Source organism: Myodes glareolus, chromosome X, assembly GCF_982192425.1.
Source record: "Myodes glareolus chromosome X, mMyoGla1.1, whole genome shotgun sequence".
In the NCBI taxonomy this organism is placed as follows: domain Eukaryota; kingdom Metazoa; phylum Chordata; class Mammalia; order Rodentia; family Cricetidae; genus Myodes; species Myodes glareolus.
Window position 1 is genome coordinate 5,983,734 of NC_142053.1, and position 18,691 is coordinate 6,002,424.

The window sequence follows — 18,691 nt, forward strand, 5'->3', positions numbered from 1 at the left end:
TGCTGAGAGGCTATTTAAATTTGTACAATGAGCTGAATTTCAAAGGATGTGTATATATCCATATTGTCTTTTAGACCTGAGAAATAACCTGATGCAGAACAAGACAGAGCAGGAGTTTGCCAAGCTCTGCAAGGAGCATGTGTGACTGACAGGAAGATGAGAGGGAGGGTTACTGGACCAAAGCCAACTTGGAGATTGGCAATTTTATGAAGGGCGAACAGGAGAATGCAAGCTCTTATGTTCTTTCACAGAAGACAGCTTGACGCTCTCAAATCTTATCTGCTTTTAATTTAATTTGTATAAAACTGAACAATTCTTGGAAGTTCATCTGGCCTTGAAGCAATAATGTTTATTTCACTCACCCAAACAGATGAGTGTAATGAGTCTTTCTCTGTCCTGCAGCTCCCAAATACTGACACAGAGACTTATTATTAATTATGAAAGCCCCAAAGCAGGCTGAGTTGGGGGATCCTGGGACCCCGCAAATGGAAAGGGTTGCTTGGGGGCAAGCTGGGGTGGGATATGTAGAGAAAGCCAGTGGCCGGGGAGAAGCTCCACTGAATGGCCCAAAAGTTTAGGGGATTGGAGGGTGCCTGTGCTCCCTTCCTGGGGCGTTTGGCCAGCTGGGCTGGCACACACTTACCCCTCCAGATGGATCTACTGGCACCCCTTTTCCTCCATTTCTTTGAGGGAATTTTCATTTCCTCTTTAAGGGCCTCAAACATTCTCCTAAAGTTATTTTTTAAGTCGTTTTCTTCTGCTTTATCTATATTTGGTTGTTCAAGTCCTGCTGTTGTAGGGCCACTAGTTTTTTTACTGGTATCGTGTTGTTCTTTGTGGTGTTGCTTGTGTTCTTACCTCGTCTACCCATCTTTTTCTCAGATTGGTGTAGTTGTGGCTGTCTGTGACTCTGTTGATCAATCTTCCAGGTGCCAGTAGATCCAAGGCTCAGATGGGTGGTTTTCATTGTGCAGTCAGACCATGGTTACAGTCACCCCACTGGTCACACCGTGTTCCTGGAGGTCACTCTACAATACCAGGGGTCATTCGGGCCTGCTCTCAGGGAGATTCCTTGCTTGGGGCTCTTTATGCTGGGGTTGTTTTCTTGATCCTGGTCTGGTAGATGTCCTGGCTCAGGCCTACTCCCTTGGAAGTCCCAGAGTCATGCCTGCACAAGCAGAGGTCCTGGCTCAGGCCTACTCCCTCAGAGGTCCCAGATTCAGGTTAGGACCATAGAGGTTTCTGGTTCCAGCCTACTCACTCAGAGGTCCCAGACTCATGCCTTAACCAATTCTTATAACTTAAATAAACCTGTATGTTTATTAATCTATGTTCTACCATGTGAATTTTTCCTCTGTCCCATTCGGTATGTCCAATTTGTTCATGTCTCTCTCGTGTCTAGATTCATTTTCCCTTTGTCTCTGGAAGTCCCGCCTATACCTCCTGACTAACTATTGGCCATTCAGCGTTACATCTTCACACAATGTACAAACATTCCACAACAGATGAGAGTCAGTCAAGATCCAGAAACTGAGATATGTAGAGTCCTTGAATATTTCTCTTTCTATATTTATTTATAAATTATATTTTTTATTTTTGTTAAATAAGGTCTTTTTCTGTAGCTGAGACTTGATGTGGAATTCCCCTCTTTATGCTGTGAATATGTTTTATTGCCATTGGTTAATAAAGAATTTGCTTTATTTAACAGAGTAAAACCAGGTGGAAAATTCTAACAGAGATGTAGAGAGAAAGTAGGCAGAGTCAGAGATGCTATGTAGCCACCAAAGGAGACAGATGCTGGTTGAAACCTTACTGGTTAACCATGAGCCTCGAGGTAAAATACAAAATAATAGAAATGGGTTAATTCAAGATGTAAGAGTTAGGTAATAAGAAGCTTAAGCTAATAAGCCAAGCAGTGTTGCAATTAATATAGTTTCTGTGTAATTATTTTGGGTCTGGGTAGCAGGGAAACAAACAAGCAGTCTCCATCTATGGAGAGTGGCATCAGAATTGCGACTGCAGTCCCAGTTGACCTTTACCTTAAATACTTCTACTTCTGTTTTTCAAGTCAGTAAGATTACAGGAATAGGTGATGCATATGAGCTGCATCATTTATACTCACTTTGTATGTTAGCCAAGTTTTATGTCATTTTGGCCGCATAGCTAAGAAAAACAACCTTAAAATAAGATGACTAGCTTTGGCTCATGGTTTGAGAGATTTCAGTTCATGATCACTGACTCCATTGTTTCTGGACCTGTGATAGAAGGGTCTGATGATTAAAGGTGCTCCATGACAGTTAGAAAGAGAGGGAGGGAGGCCCACAGACAGACAGACAGATACAGAGAGAGAGAGAGAGAGAGAGAGAGAGAGAGAGAGAGAAAGAGGGAGAGAGAGAGAGAGAGAGAGAGAGAGAGAGAGAGAGAGAGAGAAACAGATTTTGACATCTAATTCTGATTCTTGTACTAGGTCTCCTGGTTAGTTTCTGCTACCTTGGATACTAAACTCTGAATATGTGCTTTTGCTACATATTAAAATCCAAATCTTCAGAGTAAGTAAATATTTCATGATGTTCTCTCAGTACCTCCCATAAAGTTGAACAATGATAGGAAGCTAGTTTCTTTACCACATACTTTATAATCCTCACAGAAAAGCAAATGACAACCATTTCAGAAGCTAAATTAAAGAATTTGCATAAGCCACTTACAATAGTGAATAGCTATTTATAAAATCAGCTTCCTAATAAACAATTGGAGGACACTAATGTAACACGAGGGGGCCTGTTTGTTTGGGTTTCAGTGCTTCCCCCCCCCCGCCAGCTGTTTAGTAAAGAACTTATTCAAAATCATTAGGACAGGCAATAGAGTTGAGATTCCAGTGGATTTGATGAAGCTCAGAGGCCATGATGTTCTGATGGTCCCATGCTAGAGGGAGGTGAGCATACCTGTGTGAAATAAAGAAACCCGTTAAAGGTTATTCAGACAAACACACTAAACTCCTTACATGTCTCAATTATTCTCTAACTAATATAATACATTCTTAAATCCAATAGAAATGATTACATTTAAGTTTTAGAGAAAAGATTGGCACAAGCAGGATAGAAAAAAAGAAATGGAGAAGTGACAAGGCACAGATCTTTATCGTATTATCATGTGCCTGTTTTTCAAATTAAGCATTCCAAATTCTTCCATTAGAGTGCTTTGGTGTGTCCATCTGGGTAGTTGCCACTACTTGGAAAATATACAAAGGTTTTTGTTCATCATGAAGGAATTTTTTTTTCATTCCCACTTATGGTAGTTGCCAAGAATGAGATCTGTTACATTGATTCCAAGGAATAATCGTCTGTCTTTGTTTAATGCCTCACAATAGAATTCAGGATCACTTAAGATGCTGAAGAAGCTGCAGCTTTATGTGTGGGTTAGTGGTTCTCCTGTGTGGGTCTTAAAAGGTGTGCTTGGATTTCCTTCTAGAACATAATAATGCTTAGAATTAATTATGTTCGTGGAGAATCCAGGGTATCTCAGCCACCATAGGAGCATTTTAGCATTTTGAAATTAGATTTACTTTTATAAAAATTGCTTTCTTGTTAAGAATTTACAAGTTAAAAACATGAAACTAGATAAACATAGCAATGCAAACAAACACTTGTGGAGACCCAAAGCTTCCACATTTCAATGGACTCCTCCTGTACAGTTAGAATAGTCATTTGAAAGTTGTGGAGCTTTAATTATCAATTATATTTCATGTCCTTATCCACCACAGAAATTGAAAAATCCACAGCTAAGTTAAAACTAGAAAAATATTAAGCCTTTATCCTCTTTCAAGACTTGGGTGTCCTCTTCCTGCATTCTGTCCTTCCCTGTCACCTAATATTATCGTTTTCTTGTTCTCCCTTTTGCATGTTATGCTATACTCATTTGTGTATTTGTGAGTTTGCAGTCACTGGAGATTTCTGCAGAGAGGTGCACCTCTCTTGCTTTTAATACTAAAACCAAATCACACAGCATGTTAGTGGCAGAACTGGGCCATGAACCCAGTCTTCTAGCTTCTGTGGGGAAAACTTAACTTCACCTAACCTTCCTGAGGAATACTGAAGGATGTGATTAATCAAATGTGCTAGGTAAACTGTCAGTTGGAACCGAACGAGGAATTATAAAGAACAAATGTCAGAGTAAGCTTGACAATTAGGTAAAATGACGTCAGAGCAACTACTGTCAAGGTAATGACTGATGTGAAGTGAATATTTGTTGCTTCTTGATGAGAAAATGATATAGAGTAGCCACAGCTTTAACTAAAGTAGAAAAGTGCAGATCCACTGGAGCTATGTAGGGCTAGCTACCTGTATGTATTCAGAGCCTTTACCTGATCTGTGTTATAGTCAGCTAATCCTACACTTAGAACTCGGCATGTTCTTGTAGATGTTGATTTTTTTTCATCGCTCTCACAAGACTTTCAAGCCAGCTTATTACACTATTCTAAACTTATTACCTGTTTGCAGTTAAGGACCTAGGAATTTCTCAGGTAATGAAGGAGTGGTCTGCTTGAAAGAAAAGTGAAACACAGTGTATGCTAATGCCCCTGAATTTCATTTTATATGAACTGGTAATGATATCATTATTTTATTTGGGTGTCTAGAATTTCTTGAAGTCTAGAATTTCTTACCCTATCTCCCAAATGTATTCATGCTGTGACAAATAACACATAGTCATCAATGGGCCAATGAATGTTGTGCTTGATTGAAATATGAGCCACATATGTATTAGCTTCTTCCTAATCAAAGGAAATGGAAATATGATTTTACCTGAAATTCATCTTGCTAGACTTAATTAAGTCAAAATCTTGTAATGGGTAGATTGTCCTGTATTATCTGGGTGGGCAGCAATTGTAAGCATATTTGCCCAAAGAAAGGGAAGGGAAGAGAGAGGGAGGGGAAGTAAAGATGAATAGAAATGGTTCAAGATAAATTGGTTTTGAAGAGAGTCATAATCTAGCCAAAAGCCAAGGAATGTTGATATCGATCAGATACTAAAAGAAGCAAACATTTGAGTGCTGTCTTACCTTCACCTTCATTCTAGAAAAGTTAAACTGATTTTTGGTTCCTGGTATCCAGAACAATAAGGACAGGAATCCCCCCCTCCATTTTTCTATAGTAGTTTCTTTTCTTTTATTAATAAAACGTGATCGGGAGTCAGCTATTAGGGTAAAACGTGATAGATCCACTGGACTAATGGAGAGAACAATCAGCGGCCTCTACTCTCCATGCGTCTCCACTTAATTCCTTTGTGCACTCGCGTTCCTCTGTGCCTGTCTGTCATTCCTGAGTCAGCCAGAGAACTCTATGGTCCACTGCTGCCAGCTGAATGTAGCCAAACCAAGGCCTGACTAGGCAAGGGAGCTTAGAGTCAAGGATTTCTTTCTGAATGAGATGCCTACTTTGAGTTTCATTTACCCTGTTATTTGGTGATTTTGTTTAGATTGACTTCATATATGTATATATTTTAGGAAACTTCTATTGTTAATACATTGTTAATACAAACATATTGTTAATACTTCTATTGTTTCATATATGATCCCACAAATGGCTCTTAATTTTAGCAGTTCCTCCCTGTATTTCCACCTTTGACCACCTCTTCTCTTCTTTTTCCTATTTGATCCTCTGTTCCACTCCCTCCATCCATAACTATATAGTCTAGTTCTTCCTGGAGACATCCATCCCTACTCCCTACTCCCTTATTCTATACCTAACCTCTGTGGGTTTATGAATTGTAGCCTGCTTATCAAAGCCTTACCTGCTAACATCCACACATAAGCACGTAGATACCATATTTTGTCTTTATGGTTATGGGTTACCTCATTAAGAATGATTTTTTTCTACCTCCATCTATTTACCTGCAAATTTATTTTTTAAACAGCTGAGTAATATTTCATTGTGTAAGTGCACCACATTTTCTTTTTTCAATTTCTTGAGTTTAAGCTACTGAATTTTTGATAATAAACAATCACAAGAAACTGACATATTTGAGAAATTAACTAGTAAAAGGCAGAGAAAAGGAGAGCCCAGGTTCAATATGTATTGAGTTAAAGAGTAAAATGAATGAATAGAAGGAATTTCATTGTAGTTAAGGTGGAACTGGATTGAGGTATTGGGAGACAGGAGTTTATGGTTTAAACTTTCTACTAGAACCAAGGAATAGAACATCAGATTTGCTCAGAAATTCGGGCATATGAAATTTTGAGATTCATAAACATTCAGATCATAGCACAAGTGCTAGACAGGATATAGAGAAATCCAAACCCTCATGAATTGCTGTCAGGAACGTAAATTAGTATAGCCACTGTGAATGCCAGTTTGGAAGCTCATTGAAATATTGCAACTGGAAAGGCCATGTTACCAAGTAAATACAGCCCTAGATAGCCACTCAAGAGAATTCAAACTATGTCTGCATAAAGACTTGTAGACAAATATTCATAGAATTAATATTCTTAATTAAAATGAATAAAGTAAATGTGGCCTCTGCATGTAATGGGACATAATTGATTCATAAAAAGCAATGATATGATCCATGCTAAGATATGTATGTCTCAGAAATCATTATGGGTATAAGAAGGCAGTCAGAAGAAAACATATAATATATTATTCCATTCACATGAAAGTCCGGAGTAGGGAAACCTGTATAGAGAAAAGTATATTTATGTTGATTAGAATTGGGAGGAGGGCATAGAAGTAAATAGAGGGGTGACAGTAAAAGGATACAACTTCCTAAAGTGATCCAAATGCCCTAAAATTGGGAAGGCAGTTGAATATATTTGTTTTTTTTAAAGTTTATTAAAATATAAAAGTTTCCATTTTCGCCCCCCCCTCCCAACACCCTCCCACTCCCCCCACTCCCCCCACTCCCTCTACTCTTCCCTCTCCATCCCTAAGAGCAGTCCGGGTTTCCTGCCCTGTGGGTCATTCAAGTTCCTCCCCGCTCCCTCCAGGTCCAGGAAGGTGAGTATCCAAACAGACTGGATCCCCCAAAATCCAGAATATGCAGAGGAAACAAGTCCCAGAGTCATTGTCAATGGCTTTTTAGAAAGACTTCGGGTCAGCCACATTCAGGGAATCCCGCCTTCTCCAGAGAATCTGGTTGGATCAAGCACTCCTTCAGTCTCAGTCAACTGGCCTTGGTGAACTCTCATTAGATCAGTCCCCTTGTATCAGTGGGTGATCGCTCCCCTTGCGGTCCTGATTTCCTTTTTCATGTTCTTCCTCCTTCTGCTCCTCCTTTGGACCTTGGGGGGCTCAGTCCGGTGCTCCAATGTGGGTCTCCGTCTGCATCGCCATCCATCGCCGGATGAAGGTTCCCTCTGATCTTGCCCTCCCTGCTCACGTTCTCCTTCCTTCTGCTTCTCGCTTGGACCTAGGGAGTTAAGTCCAGTGTTCCAACGTGGGTCCCCGTCTCTATCTACATCCATTGCCAGATGAAGGATCTATGGTGATAAGCAAAATATTCATCAGTATGGTTATGGGCCAAGGCCAGTTCAGGCACCCTCTCCTCTGTCCAGAGAACAATCTGGGGATCTCTCCTTGGACCTGGGATCCCATTTACAGTCAAGTCTCTAGTAAACCCTAAACTGACTTCCATAGTTGAGATATATTCTTCCCTGAACCCATATCTATCCTTCCTCCCTCCCCCGCTCCCAATCCCCCGAGCATTTCCCATTCCTCCCCTGCTCCCTTCTCTCTAACCCTCTCCCCTTCCAACTACCCTCCCACCCTCCCATGCACCCTTGGTTACCTGGAACTCTTGTCTATTTCCAATCTCCAGGAGGAAAACGACCTGCATTTTCTTCAGGTTCACCTTCTTATTTAGCTTCTCTAGGATCACGAATAATAGGCTCAAAAACCTTTAATTATGGCTAGAATCCACTTATGAGTGAATACATACCTTATTCCTCTTTTTGGGTCTGGCTTACCTGACTCAGTAAAGCGTTTTCTTTTTATTTTTTTTTATTTTTCTTTTTATTTATTTATTTATTTATTTTTTAATTTTTACTGGGAACCACTCCAGAATCAAGTCTCTTGCAAACCCTAGAATGGCTCTCTTAGTTGCAATATAAACTTCCCTGCTCCCATAACCATCCTTCCTCCCTCCCCCCTCCCATTCCCCCAAGCCATTCCCAATTCTCGCCCTCTCCCCTCTCCCTAACCATCTTCCCTTACTTCCACCCCCCACCCCCGATGCACCCGAGTTTGCTTGGCAATCTTGCCTAGTTGTATTATCCAGGAGGATAACTATATAAATTTTCTTCAGGTTCACCTTCTTATCTAGCTTCTCTAGGATCTCAAATTATAGACTCAAAGACCTTTAATTATGGCTAGAATCCACTTATGAGTGAGTACATACCATATTCCTCTTTTTGGGTCTGGCTTACCTCACTCAGTAAAGCATTTTCTATTTCCATCAATTTACATGCAAAATTCAAGATGTCATTGTTCTTTACCGCTGAGTAAAACTCTAATGTATATATGTTCCACACCTTCTTTAACCATTCTTCTATTGAGGGGCACCTAGGTTGTTTCCAGGTTCTGGCTATTACAAATAGTGCAGCTATGAACATAGTTGAACAAATACTTTTGTAGTATGATAGGGCATCTCTTGGGTATATTCCCAAGAGTGGAATTGCTGGGTCCTGAGGGAGGTTGACTCCCAGTTTCCTGAGAAACCGCCACGCTGATTTCCACAGTGGCTGCACAAGTTTGCATTCCCACCAACAATGGATGAGTATTCCCCTCAGCCCACATCCTCTCCAGCATAGGCTATCATTGGTGTTTTTGACTTTAGCTATTCTGACAGGTGTAAGATGGTATCTCAAAGTGGTTTTGATTTGCATTTCCCTGATTGCTAAGGATGTTGAGCATGACCTTAAGTGTCTTTTGGCCATTCTAAGTTCTTTAGTTGAGAATTCTCAACTAAATCCTTGTATCCCCAATCTTCCCAACACCTTTGTCATAAATGGGTGTTGAATTTTGTCAAATGCTTTTTCAGCATCCGATGAAATGATCATATGGCTTTTTTCTTTCAGTTTATATATATGATGGATTACATTGATAGATTTGCGTATGTTGAACCAGCCCTGCATCTCTGGGATGAAGCCTACTTGATAATAATGGGTAATTTTTCTAATGTGTTCTTGGATTCAGTTTGCCAGTATTTTATTGAGAATTTTCGCATCGATGTTCATGAGTGAGATTGGCCTGTAATTCTCTTTCTTGGTTGTGTCTTTGTGTGGTTTTGGTATTAGGGTGACTGTAGCTTCATAAAAGGAGTTTGGCAGTGACTATTCAGTTTCTATATTGTGGAATATATTAAGGAGTATAGGTATTAGCTCTTCCTGGAAGTTCTGGTAGAATTCTGCATTGAAACCATCTGGTCCTGGGCTTTTTTTTGGTAGGGAGATTTTTGATAACAGCTTCTAATTCTTCACGACTAACAGGTCTATTTAGATTGTTCACCTGTTCTTGGTTCAACTTTGGTATATGGTACTTATCTAAAAAAATGTCCATTTCTTTTACATTTTCCAACTTTGTGGCATATAAACTTTCGTAGTAAGATCTAATGATTCTCTGAATTTCCTCTGTGTCTGTGGTTATGTCCCCCTTTTCATTTCTGATGCTATTAATTTGCAAGTTCTCTCTCTGTCGTTTGATTAGTTTGGATAGGGGTTTGTCAATCTTATTGATTTTCTCCAAGAATCAGCTTTTTGTTTCATTGATTCTTTGGAATGTTTTCTGTGTTTCAACTTTGTTGATTTCAGCCCTCAGTTTGATTATTTCCAGTCTTCTACTCCTCCTGGGTAAATCAGCTTCTTTTTTTCCCAGAGCTTTCAAGTGTGCTGTTAAGTCTCCAATGTGTGCTTTCTCCGTTTTCTTTAATTGGGCACTTAGTGCTATGAACTTTCCTCTTAGCACTGCTTTCATAGTGTCCCATAGGTTTGAATACGTTGTGTCTTTGTTTTCATTAAATTCAAGGAAGAGTTTAATTTCTTTCGTTATTTCTTCCTTGACCCAGGGGTGATTTAGTAGTTGACTGTTCAACTTCCATGAGTTTCTTGGCTTCCTGGGGGTACCATTGTTGTTGAATTCTAATTTTAATCCATGGTGATCTGACAAGACACAGGTGGTTACTAATATTTTTTTGTATCTGTGGAAGTTTGCTTTGTTACTGAGTATGTGGTAAATTTTCGAGAAGGTTCCATGAGCTGCAGAGAAGAAGGTATATTCTTTCCTATTTGGGTGGAGTGTTCTATAGATGTCTGTTAAGTCCATTTGATTCAGTACCTCCAATAAATCTCTTATTTCTCTGTTAGGTTTCTGTCTGATTGACCTGTCCATTGGTGAGAGAGGAGTGTTGAAGTCTCCTACTATTAGTGTGTGTGGTTTGATGACTGTCTTGAGTTCTAGAAGAGTTTCTTTTACATATGTGGGTGCCTTTATATTAGGGGCATAGATATTCAGGATTGCGACTTCTTCCTGATGAATTGTTCCTGTTATGAGTATGAAATGTCCATCTCCATCTCTTGTGATTGATTTTAGTTTGAAGTCGATTTTGTTAGATATTAGAATGGCCACACCCGCTTGATTCTTAGATCCATTTTCTTGGAAAACCTTTTCCCAACCCTTTACTCTGAGTAGGTGTCTGTCTTTGTGGTTGAGGTTTGTTTCTTGTAAACAGCAGAATGTTGGATCCTGTTTTCGTATCCAATCTCTAAGTCTGTGCCTCTTTATAGGTGAGTTGATTCCATTGATATTAAGTGATAATAAGTGATATTAATGACCAGTGGTTTTTATTCCGGTTTCCCAAAATTTCATTTACAGATTTACTCCTTTCTTCAAACGTTTTGTTATATTTCTCTTCCATTTCTTTACTCATTTCCTCAATCTTTTTGTTATACTTATCTTCCATTTCTTTACGGCAGATTTTCACCTCTTGTTTAAGTTTCTCTATTATTTTCATAAAGATCCGCTTAGAGTCAATTTCTTCTATTTCTTCTGGAGTAGGGTGTTCAATTCTTCTAGTTTCGAGCTCCCTCGATTCTGGAGATGTCATGTTGCCTTTCAGGTTGTTGGAGGAATTCTTGCATTGGCGCCTGCCCATCTCCTCCACTCTGGATGAAACTCTTCAGCACTTTCTGGATAGAACTCCTCAACACTCTCTGGGTAGGACTTCTCAGCACTCTCTGGATAGAGCTCCTCAGCACTCTCTGGGAAGAGCTCCTCAGCAGTGCAACAAGGCTAGCTGGTCTTCCCAGGACCCGGGACACAAAGGGCCAGCAGCAGTTGGGGGAGGGAGGGGTCCCGTGGAACACCTAAGACCCTGCTGCAGAAGCCGAGGGGGGAGGGGCTGTGCTCTCTTCCCAGACAGGCAGGTCGTCCAGGCGAGCACCCACTCACCTCTCTGGGAAGAGCTCCTCAGCAGTGCAACAGGGCTAGCTGGTCTTCCAGTTGAATATATTTGTGAATGTCCAAACACATTAAATTGTCTACTTTAATTGGATGAATTTATGGTGTATTATGGGAATTTATGTTTCAGTAAAGCTATCATAAAATCCAAATGAAAACATTCAGAAATAGTAAATCCTTTTGATTTATTGATTAATTTTATTATGTCTTGCCTACACTCTGCCAGTTCTTTTAGATTGATAGACTTGACTGTTTTCAATGGGAAAATAAAAATAATTTCCATAAAAAAATAGGCTACTTAGGTGGGCCCGGTGTCAGCTCAGCGACATTCCTGAACAGCAAGGGGCCCTGACTTCTAGCAAAGGGACATTGGAGGGATGAGTTTGCTTCTGGCCCACGGCTCGGGCCTGGCGAGGAGGATCTCGGACTTTCCCCGACCCCATAAACTCCCAGGTCACCCTGCAGTGCTGGCTCCACCCCACTAAGCTCTACCGCCTTCCATCCCAGCTTCCATCCAGGTACAAATTCCTAAATTTCTCCTTTCCCACTGGGGCCATAAAATTTCCCCAGCTCAGCTGCCTTGTGCTCAGGGCCTGGGCTGTAGGCACATCCCGGAAAGAGGGAGTGCCTGTGCTTCAATAGCCTCCCTGAGGAAAGGTGGGCATTCTGTCAGTGAAGTCCCTGCCCAACAAGGGAACCTGACCCGGTACCAGAAGATCCAATAGAGAGCATTTGAAGGAAGAGATGGGCAGACGCCAAGGCAAGACCTCGTCTAACAATCTGAAAAACAACATGAAAAAACCAGATCCCAACGACCCTACAATAGAAGGACTAAACACCTTAATCCAGAAGAAGTGGAAAAAAGTGCCACTATGAAAGCAATAGAGTCCCTTAAACAGGATATGAATAACTCCCTTAAAGAATTGGATGAGAAGTATAACAAAAAGTTTGAAGAAATGAGCATAGAAATTGATGAGAAATATAACAAAAAGTTTGAAGAAATAAGTAAATCCGTGAATGATACCCTGAGAAACCAAGAAAAAACAATCCAACAGGTAAAGGAAACAGTTCAAGAATTGAAAACTGAAATGGAGGCAATGAAGAAAACACAAACCGAGAAACGGCTGGATATGGAAAACCTAGGTAAATGAACGGAGACTACAGAATCAAGCATAACCAATAGAATACAAGAGATAGAAGAACGAATCTCAGATTCTGAAGATACCATAGAGAAAATAAACGCTCTGGTCAAAGAAAACTGCAAATCCAACAAATTCTCTTCACAAAACATTCAAGAAATCTGGGACACAATAAAAAAACAAATCTAAGAATAATAGGGATTGAAGAAGGAGAAGAGCTGCAGATCAAATGCCCAGAAAATATATTCAACAAAATTATAGAAGAAAACTTTCCTAATCTAAAGAACAATATTCCTATGAAGGTTCAAGAAGCATACAGAACACCGAATAGACTGGATCAGAAAAAAAATCCCCTCGCCATATAATAATCAAAAAACAAAGCATTCAGACTAAAGAAAGGATATTGAGAGCTGCAAAGGAAAAAGGTCAAGTAACTTATAAAGGTAAACCTATCAGACTTACACCAGACTTCTCTATGGAAACCATGAAAGCCAGAAGATCCTGGATAGAGGTACTGCAGAAACTAAGAGACCATGGATGCAAACCCAGACTACTATACCCAGCCTAGCTATCGTTCACTATCAACGGAGAAAACAAAATATTTCAGGATAAAAATAAATTTAAACAATTCGTAGCCACAAATCCAGCCTTACAGAAAGTAATAGAAGGAAAATCGCAACCCAAGGAATCCAACATTGCCATCACTGCCTACAATAACCCAGACATTTAGCAACCCTTCACAAGCACAACTCAAAGAAGGAAAACACATACACTCTACTACCCAAAAAAATGACCGGGAAACCTTCTTATTAACTCTTACAACTTACATTAGCCCATTATTCTTATCTATGTTAGCCACATGGCTCAGTACCTTTTTCAGCTGCATAGTCACATCTTGCTTCTGTGTCTGAGCAGGTCTGCAGAGGGAGCTTCCCTCTTCCCAGAATTCTCTTGTTCTCATTGACCCGCCTCTACTTCCTGTCTGGTTGTCTCTCCTATACTTCCTGCCTGGCTACTGGCCAATCAGCATTTATTTAAAACACAATTGACAGAATATAGACAATTGTCCTGCACCAAATATACATATGAGAAATAGACAGACTTGAGAAGGGAGTAGGAGGGGTTGGATGGAGGCAAGGGAAGGAAAGAAATGATGTAATTATATTTTAAGTAAAATAAAAAATAGGCCTAAAGCGTGAGTCTAGGTGTCAGGAGGCATGATGCTAGTGGGCTGCCAGCTGAGCCAACCAACTCTGAGTGCCAGGTGAGAGTACATGGAGGACGCTACCTAACCCATAATTCTGAGTTGTTTTCAGTACTCCCTCACTTCTCAGCTGCTGAACCAGAGAAAGATCTTAACAAGGCTATCACAAAATGGCACTTCTCAATTGTAAGAAGTCATTGGCCAAGAAATAGAATAGGAAATTAGAAAAAAATACATACCATAGCACCTTCATATGAGTTTAAGCACACTAAATGGGAGCTTGATGGATTTTGGAAACCACTTGATAGAATTTTGCAAGAAAAGGAATCTTCTGTAGACTGAGGGAAAATCTTTCAGAAGATTCATTTCAGCCCTATGGAAAGACAAAAGTCAGGAGCTTGCATGGTAATATTTCTTCTGTATTGAGCAAAGTGCTGGTAATGAAACTCAATGGTGGATTGGAACTGACAAGGGTTTCAAAGGCCCTAAAACTCTGGTTAATATAAGATCTGTCTGTTAAGCAAATAGAACATTTGAACAAAACCTATGATGCAGATGTTTCATCTTGTTTCAATGACCTCTTTTAACATGGATTGAGATACAAAAGAATTTCAGAAGTATTTTTTACATTCAATACAATCATTGTTGTGGGGAAATCCTATGCCTTCAATCAAAGCAGGTACTGGAGGATTAATAAAGAATCTTTACTTTCTGTACCAAAGCTGGTCACCCTCCAAGGCATGGTGATGTCCGTCACAGTGTCTACAACTCTGGCTTACTTGATACCACTTTAAAGAAGGCAAAGAGTATATTTTTTGTGCCTAATATAGATGGCCTTAGTGTTTCAGTGATCTTTATATTCTTAATCACCCGATGAATCTACCCTTGGGAAATGCTGCGAATTTGTCACGAAGTCACAAATAACCTATGGATTTTTCTTGCAGCAAGCAGTTAAAAGGCTACAGAAACAGAATACCATCGACACGAAAAATCATTGTGGATCCAAAGTAGTTGGAAGGAGGCTTGACTGTCATTCAGTTAGAAATTGAAGTTGGAGCTTTAATTAAAAGTTTGGAGAGTTCTTTAGATATTAATGGCTCAGGAAGTTGTTTTTTTGTATGTGAAGACCACATCAGCTCTCTTGATTATGATGTCAAACTTCTGTAGCTTTAGTGCGGAATCTTTAACCATAAATAAAAATTGAGAATTTCCTACATTACTTTTGGTTAAATTGGGAAATTCTTTATATTAAGGCTTAAGATTGCCTAAGAAAATTTGAAAGAATACCACATATGCTAGAATTGGACCACCTTATAGTTTCAGTAGCTGTGACATTTGAAAAAATGCTTCATTAAAGGAAACAGTTATCATTATTGCAAATCATGGTGACAAAATTGATATCTGTGTGGATCAGTATTAGAGAATGAGGAAATCTTCCTATCTGGACTATTGAAATATAACCTTGCCCAATTCTTTGTGCTAATTGCAAACTAAACTATCCTATGAGATTCTGAAATAGGCAGGTACTTTGTTGTTCTGTACTCTGCAGTGTTGATTTTTAAAGCAGAGTTTTATATAATATGCTTTGAGGAGAAGGAAAGCCCAGATGGGGCAATATGTTCCTTCTTTCAGGAAGATTCTAAAATGAGAGTTCATCGTAAAGTGCAATATTGTTTAATTTTATAGCTGGATCAAATTCTGCCAGAAGATCTTTTATAGGAGCTCCAATGATGGTCACTTTGAGTTACCTGTGATTTCAAAAATAAAGTGCTAAAACAATAAAAAAGGAAAGATTTACCAGATATATTCCTCAAATGTTGTTTTTTTCTATTCCAATACTTGATAAATAATAAGAAAAAACAACTATAAACCAGTATACCTCATAAATGTAAATACAAAATGTTAACCATGATATTAGGACATTAATACCACAACATATAAAAATAATTTTAGCACCAAGGACAAATGAGATTATTTCCAGGAATGCAAGTTGGTTAATCCCAGGTTGAGTAAATCATGGTAAGATTGACTATATCAAGGTTTAATAGAAATCATGAACAGAAAATTAATAAAGAATCTTTACTTCCTGTAACAAAGGTTGTTACTCTTTAATAATATATATGTCAGTTTCTACAACTCTGACTTGCTTGGCACTTTTAGAATACAGACAACATGAGTGCCTTAGTGATCTTTATATTCTTTGGACATTTTGGGAAAACTCAGCTATTCAGATATTAAACTGTATACTTCAAAACAATTTCAACTAAAAGGAGAAACCATAAAGAATATAGAGAATCAATTGAGATAAAAAAAATTAACACAGCAAAATGTAGCAGGATTAGGTAGCATTGTGGCTAGAAGGCCACTTAGAGGTTTAAAAGAATATATTAGGAAATCAGTCAGTGCGATGCACCATAGTAATAGAATGATGGATAAAACATAATTACTTTACTAGCAGTAAAATTAAACAAATCCAAATACTCCTTTATGGTTGAAATCATTAGCATACTAGTAATAAAATGGGACATTTGCAAAAGATACACAGATAACACTGTACTTAAGGACAAGACTAAATTCATTCCCCCATATGTGAGGAAAAGAATGGTTACAAAGCAAGGGTGTTTGTTAGTTTCTGTCATCTTTATGTAACACTGTTTTGGAGTTTCTAGACAGTCTAGGCAATAAAGACATAAAGGACATTAAGATTGGCAAGGAAGAATAAAAATATGCTTATTTATTGAAAGCATGTTTTTTATATAAAAATTTACCCATATAATAACAAAACTGTTACAGCTATTGGGTTTAAGACTTATATGTCGTTATAAAAATAACAATTGTAGCCATGTATGTGGTAACTGTCTATTATTAGCAGAAGGATGGCAAGTTAAAGTCTAGCCTAGATTACATAGCAGGAGCCTGTCTGAAAAAAAAATGTCTTTTCTGCATGCTATCCTAAAATTTCTACACAAGCAATCCAAAATGAAGTTAAGCCTTTTAAACAATTTTATATATTATAGCATCCAGGTTAGAGATTTAGCTTAGTGATAGTGTAGGCACAAAGCCCTGGGTTTGGCCCTCAACTCTGAAAAAAAAATTGCAAAAAAGATTAATAAAGGCAGCATTTCAACATCAGAATAATCTGTTAAGAATACATTACCAATATTAGAACAAGATCTGCACACTGTAGAATTCAAAACATTGCAGTTTTTTAAGAAAAAAAACATTAAATGGAAAGAGGAACATTCTATGTCCATTTATTGTTAAGGTAACAGTTCTCTCAAAACTGATCTATTGATTCAACGTAATTTCTATCTAAATCCTAACACAAATGTTTGCAGCATTATTTTTCATGATTCACAAAAGCTAAAAATAGCCCAAATTTTTTCAAGGAATGGATAAGTAATACGTGGTTTGCCCTGACAATAATATCATTTATGTGCAAGAAGAAACAAAGTATTAATTCATGGTATAACTTGGATAAACCTTCACAAAGACTGATTATTGTGTGATTCATTTATATTTTAGTCTTCAGAACAGGTATATTCATCAATACAGAAAGTAGATAAGTGGTTGCATAAATCTTGGGAAAAGATTAGGAAAATTGATAGTAATTGTGAATAGCCACCAGTGATTTCCTGTGGCAAAAGGAACATTCCAAAGTTGAGGTAAGAAAAGAGAGAAATACATGCTGTAGCAATATTTGAATAGATGTAAATTTACTAACACTCACTTGTTAATTCATCTTTAAAAAGTATGAACTTGGAGCTGGAAAGATGGCTTAGAGGTTCTGAGCATGTGCAGCTTTTGCAGAGGACTCCAGCATCCATGTTGGGTGGCTCACAAATGTCTCTTAAATAAGATCTTTATAGAATATTAAAATGAGTGAATTTTAGTGTGTAAATTACCTCTCAGTGAAGCTATTAAAGAAACATAAATGGTCCCAAATCTATAGGCTCTGAGCCATTTTTTAGAAATATGGTAAAATCAAGGAAGTTCACAATATCTAGTTTTAATTTTCTAATTTGCCCTTGATAACTTAGATTGTCCCCCTAACGCCTGCCCAGCATGATAACTAGAATAATCTTGCAACAGCCTCTGACTGACAAAGCTGTATATTTTTTTTAAAAGAAATCATCATCTTCCCACCTTTGCATCATTAAAACCTGCACAGTTCTATACGCGTGAACTGCAACAACAGCTGAACCTCCATTTTAATGTGCATGTGAGTCTTAAGGCCAGCCTGCAGTGTCTGCTCAGTGTCATCTTTGGATTTTCCTTTCACAGTTTTCAGTATGTGAAGCCGGCAGTAGCTGTATGTGATAAAGCTCAATTTCTATTGCCCCTCTAGAATGGTTATTTCTTTCCATCACTCAGACAGTCTATGAAATCTATAGTATAATTTTATTCTGTCACAGTGCTATCTACAATGCAATAATGTTTAATGTGGTCACTAACTGTTCAGCATAGTCGAAATTTGTGTATATGGAAGAAGGCTGGGGAGAAGCTATTTAAGCGCAGACAAACAACAGAACACCTGTAGCTCTTCACCGGGAGAACCTGTTTGCTTTTAATCTTTAGGAGTTCAGAATTAGCTTCAGAGAGAACAGTTGAAAAATTTACATTGGAATATACCAAAATATTCCAGAAGGTAGGGGTGGAGGAAGCTGGGGTGAATTGAAAATGCTCTCTTCCAAGGACAAAATGGGTGCTGTCAGCAGCCAGCAGCAGGCACTGCAGGCGCAGGAGACCCAGAGAGGACTCCAGGTCTTACTGTTGCCTTTGCAGGCGTGTAGAGCACCACTGGTACTGCTGTTTTCTGTCAAGTTGCCTCCTAGTGAATAGGAGACTTAGCTGTAGGAAGAAAACCATCAGCTTGAGGAAATCAGCACACACTGTAATCTGAA

At 38.7% G+C, this 18,691-nt stretch overlaps 1 protein-coding gene and 1 pseudogene across 22 annotated transcripts in view; both read left to right on the top strand.

The window, feature by feature from the left end:
• Positions 1–18,691, top strand: part of Ids (iduronate 2-sulfatase) — a 252,787-nt gene that overhangs the window by 80,268 nt on the left and 153,828 nt on the right. The gene's annotated exons all lie outside the window — the stretch shown is intronic.
• LOC148117206 (UTP--glucose-1-phosphate uridylyltransferase pseudogene) lies at positions 1,823–15,528 on the top strand (annotated as a pseudogene).